This window comes from Solanum pennellii, chromosome 7 (genome assembly GCF_001406875.1).
Source record: "Solanum pennellii chromosome 7, SPENNV200".
In the NCBI taxonomy this organism is placed as follows: Eukaryota; Viridiplantae; Streptophyta; class Magnoliopsida; order Solanales; family Solanaceae; genus Solanum; species Solanum pennellii.
The window spans coordinates 45477603-45482658 of record NC_028643.1 but is presented as its reverse complement, the minus strand read 5'-3'; positions in this window follow the sequence as shown (position 1 = coordinate 45482658).

Sequence of the window (5056 nt, the reverse complement as noted above, 5' to 3'; positions counted from 1 at the left end):
GGGAAATAATAGATGTTGAATTTTAGAAGTTATTGAATTGTCTTTTATTAATGAGTTTAAGTCTTCCGCATTGCTTTATGTTGATATTAAATTGAAATGTTAAGGTTTAGATTGGTTGGTTCGCTCACATAGGAGGGTAAATGTGGGTGCCAGTCGCGGCTCGGTTTTGGGTCGTGACAAATACAAACAAGTCAGTAGATCATGGAAATTATATCAAACGCAGAGGTATAAAATCTACATCCTGCCAGATATCTCTAGTACTCGCTCAATAGATTATATGTTTGACTTTCTTTTTTACACATATGTTAAAGACATAATCTTTCATATCTAGTCATGACTTGCAAGGGACGCTAGGTGTCCATATATCGTACCAACATGGTACCCGATCCAACCACTCATACAATCGCTCGTCCATAAGCTAACACCAAATTCAAGTCACTCAGTATCAAATTAGAAAGTGTATGTTATATACATATCTCAATATGCTAACCTATTCGGTTATATCTCAGGATAACACATTAAGTATGGAATAATCACAGTTCACAATTCATAACATTACGATTCAAGAACTCACATGCTTGTTCATTCAAACAATCATTAATTCAACAATCAACAAAACATAAATATGCCAGTAGACCAATATGCATGCTATACAACCCATATATCAGAAACTAAGCAATGTCGAAATCAAAATAAAGTGTAACCTACCGCAATCGAAGAACTAGAAACAAACAAGCTAAATTGTCAGAGTCTACTCTACTCTTACAAACTCAAAATTCTCAACGTCTAAGATTGTCAGATCCCTCGAGCACACCCTAGAAGATATGGTGGCCTCGGATTGTAACATGGTGTACTTGACCTCTCGGAGGTCTTGTACAAGCCTTTTGACATAATACATTGCATACATGAATGAAAAGTAGTGCGAAATTAAAACATTTCACACGAATAATATCTCATAACATCTTTCATCTAAAATCATAGGAAATACTAAGTCTCAACACAGGACAATCTTAGACTCACGAATACTTGGGACACGACCCATACAATCAAAATATAGAAACTTAGTCTATTACAATACTTGTTTAATAAAAGAAATCTAAAGATAGTTTTGTCCTCGAGTCAAGTGAGGACATACTTCAACTTTGCTTGAAAGAGTCCTAATTCCAAACCTTGATTCAGGACACTTTTCACCATCTAGCCACACATTTTGAAATAGACAAAATGTATGGAATTAGTACAATGCATGTACTAAGTATGATATAATGCATAAAATCATTATAAACAAACATTTGTATCAAACCGTGATCTTTTACAGTAAACCTTATACCATAATATAAAAAACCACATATCACACCAACTTCACATATAAATCACGTATTACAAGAAAGCATCATGAATACATCAAAACACATAAATATGAGACCCTCCTACCAAAGGTGATTCTAAGGAACACTTGAGTGAGTTATGAAGAGACTGCCCATACAGTTCCTTCACACACACCAAAGAGATCCTTTAGACTACCTAAGATAAGATTATTCCCATTTCATTAATCAAACATCCTACCTAGAATTACTCTAAGACTCACTTAAGTAAGACAAGAAGAGAACACCCATACACCCTCTCTAAGCCTCCTAAACAATCCTCAAAGCTACTCTGGATACTTGTCTTTTTATTAACATACCTTCACTTAAGTCATTTGTTCATTAGACCATTTATGAGACATTCAACACATAAGGAAATTCACATAATGTAACGACCCACAAGTACACCTTAGAAGTTAGAGCATCCTTGTGTCGCCACGCAACAAATGAGACTTCAAGAAGTCTCATCTAAACGACTTGTATCATTCATTGCATAATAAACATTCTAAAATGAGTAAGAATTTAAAACTCTTTACACACGAAGAACTCTTTCCATAAACAATACGCAAGGGAAGACTTTCATTTAAAACATTAAACCTTTACAACATCTCCTTGAACCATCTAAACATCGGAGTATACAATACTTAGGACTAAGCTCATACAAGACATAAAATAAAGACTAAGACATAAGGGAACACATGGATATTGTCCTCGAATCTATGAGGATTCACTAATACTTCATCTTCAACTCTTAGAAACCTATCCATCCTCCATGGAACATCAAGACTTCCAATTTCTACACTTTAGTCAAAAAGGGAAAAAAAGGGGTTAGCACATTAGATCCACTAAGTATGGAAGCCATGCAAAAACCATGAAATAAGGACATTTAAAAAATAACATGCTTTTCATGAATTTTGATTAAAACATCATATTATAAGCATAATAACAGCCTTTAACAACTTAGAATCATATAAGGAATCATTTAACCAATTATGTACACTTTTAGGAAAATATTACATTAAGCTCTATCATTGTTACAGTGAAGTTCCTTCACTGTACAGTGAAGTCCATTCACTCCACCTCAAACACATCCTAGAATGTAGTTTCCTCACTAAAAGCTAGCCTAAGACTCACTTAAGTAAGAAAAAGAGAGACCTGTCTTACAGCCTCTCTAGGCACACCTAAATGATTGTTAAGACCACCTATAATGAGATACACACCAAGAACATAAACATGAGATCCTCCTACCAAAGGTGATTCTAAGGTTCACTTCGAGAGTTGTGAAGTGACCGCTCATACAATCCTTTACACACACACTTAAGAGATCCTATAGAATACCTAAGATAGAATCATTAAGACTTAATGCATTAGAATATATATAATATGACATTTTCCCCTATAAAGGTTATCAAAAGACTTACTTAAGTAAATCAAGAAGATAACGTCCATGATTGACTACTTCAAGATTACCTAAGTGATCCTTAGGAATACCTAAGTTTGGATCATTTCTACATAATCAACCATCTTCCCTAACTAGAGTCATTCCTAGACTTATTTAGGTAAGATAAGAAGTGACCATTCCTATGGCCCCTTCACACCTTAACTAGACAACCCTTAACTACTCTAGATAAGTACTTATTCATTTAACATACATTCCTAACTTAATTCATTACATTCATTAGTTCATTTAAGAGACTTTCATCACATAAGGACATTCAAGTAATGGTCTTGGACAAGACCTAGGGACTCTCACTAACACCTTCAAAGCCTATTGTGCAATGTCTAGATAGCGTCCCATACCACCACCTAGGCTTCATAGAACTTCTCTAATGCTAGTAGGTATCCCACATGATGAGAATAGACTATAACCGACATAGACTATGGTAACAAAGCATGGAATCCGGAGTACTATCCTACTCCGATGAGGGTGTTCTACTTGCCAATGGTAGAACTTGGACACATCCGATGTAGGCACATTGTTAGGGAATATGAAGGGCCTGCTTTGTATTCTAGTCTCATCTTTTAACTAGAGCTACTTCCCTTACAATACTCACTCGGTGCTAGCCTTTGTTCTTATAGAGTAATTTACATTCGAGGTTCATATAAAGGGGTTCCATATCAAGTTTATAACTCAATCACATTTACCATACCAAAGAGGTCCACTAGGGGTACCTTACAATGGCGACAAGAAGCTCATAATGACTTTCCTAAGGATTGATATGATGTCGTTCCAGCCAATCAACCTAAGTCTATCATTCTTTCACTTTAAGGATACCATTACGACTTTCGACTTCAACATTCATAACCTTACCACTAGTTCAAGGTTTCACATAAAGGACCCTCTTAACATCAATCAAGGTCTCATGTCATTCATACATACAAGACTGAGGCTTTAACATCCTAAGTCAACACATCTCATATTCACATTCATACATCCATCAAGGAAGGGACACAAGTCAACCAAGACAAGACACAACATACTTCACCTTAACACATATTACATGTCATTCTTTGAGACACTTAGGAATAACCACTATCATATTTATGTAATCCTATACACTACCATATCATCATTAATATAACCATCATAGATTCATATAGTCAAGTACGAACAGTCATGCATCAATATCTAAGACTACACATACAAGCACATAGTCATAGTCTACATGATCTCCTAACATACATAGAAAGAATACATACTTTTACATTACTTCACATTTAGATAGATATGCTCATACTTCACATAAATAAACTATAAAAATCATCATAATACGTCAAGTATTGCCTACAAGGCCATAATCATCATATTGCATAATGTAACGCCGACAAAGCCACTTCAGTTCACATAAAACCGCCACCATAAGTGAACCATACCAATCAACATTATAATACTAAAGCTATACATAATATTAAGAGAGTTAAGGAATCATACCAGTGCTAAACCATCCAATTCAATACCATAAGATCCTTACCCATGTCCATGAACATCAATTCAATACAAATTATAATACTTAATGAATCTAGGTCAATTCCATATATAATTATCAATCTAAAACCAATTAGACATCAATTGAATACAATTCTTACATCATTCAATAGCCCATAGAAAACTACACTACAATTCATAAGCATTAAGTCAATATCAATTCAACAAGCTTAATATTTAATAGATCTAAGAATATACAATACTCAATTGATCAAATTGAAACAGCCTACAAACCAATCATTCACAATCTATACATGAATCAAAAGCCCATAACTGATACGCTCAAATTTACTTCTCAAATAAGAAGTAAAGCGGTCGTGTCAAGTAAATAACCCAACTAGTGAGGTTGGGATCGTTCCCACGAGGAAAATAGTCTAGACTTAACTTCAACCTGTTATTACTATTGTTTGGTCAATGAATTCCTTGGAAAGTAAAAACATAAAAAGGGGGGTTTCTATTTCTAAATGAGTGAAAATAAATAACGAACTTGAAAGAGACACTTAACAGCTTTGACAGTTGGATTTTAATCAATTAATCAAAGTAACTAGGGTTTACGTGTTCCCCACAGGTNTTCTAACTATAACAATTCTTTCCTAGTATGTTGCATGCAAAGTGATAAGTTATGTATTTCTAAATCCTTGGTCCGGCATCTAGAAAATCTCACTCCGAACCTTGGTCCGGCTACGTGTGTTGCTATCCTAACCCATTT